The sequence below is a fragment of the Palaemon carinicauda genome, chromosome 17 (assembly GCF_036898095.1).
Source record: "Palaemon carinicauda isolate YSFRI2023 chromosome 17, ASM3689809v2, whole genome shotgun sequence".
Lineage (NCBI taxonomy): Eukaryota > Metazoa > Arthropoda > Malacostraca > Decapoda > Palaemonidae > Palaemon > Palaemon carinicauda.
Genome location: NC_090741.1, coordinates 13,424,524 through 13,424,903, shown reverse-complemented (window position 1 = coordinate 13,424,903; position 380 = coordinate 13,424,524). Strand labels below are relative to the sequence as shown.

Sequence of the window (380 nt, the reverse complement as noted above, 5' to 3'; positions counted from 1 at the left end):
AGATGCAGTGTGGCGATCCAGCCGTGGCATCGCAGTTTTTTCCCCAGAGAACTCTCCCTGCTTTCCTCATGGCCGCTCAGGTGCAGGCTTCCGCCTCCTTCCCTTTTGGAGGTCTGGTCAACTCCGGTAGGCTCGGGTTCGACCTTCTTCAGCGCCGGGACAAGCTTCCGGATGCTTACCATGAGTGGGGGTTCATGGTATTTTGCTAGGAGCCTTCTCTTCCTCTGCCTCAACATCTGGAGTATCTAGCCATGATATTGAGTCAACGGCCTTACCACGTTAGAAACCCCGCTTCTCGTCCGTCCAGCGAGGTTAAGCAACGTCGGGTCTGGTCGGTACTTGGATGGGTCTCCGCCTGGGGACACCAGATTCTGTTGCCG

At 56.6% G+C, this 380-nt stretch overlaps 1 pseudogene; it reads left to right on the top strand.

The window, feature by feature from the left end:
- Positions 1 to 261: 261 nt before the first annotated feature.
- On the top strand, positions 262 to 380 carry LOC137656921 (5S ribosomal RNA; annotated as a pseudogene).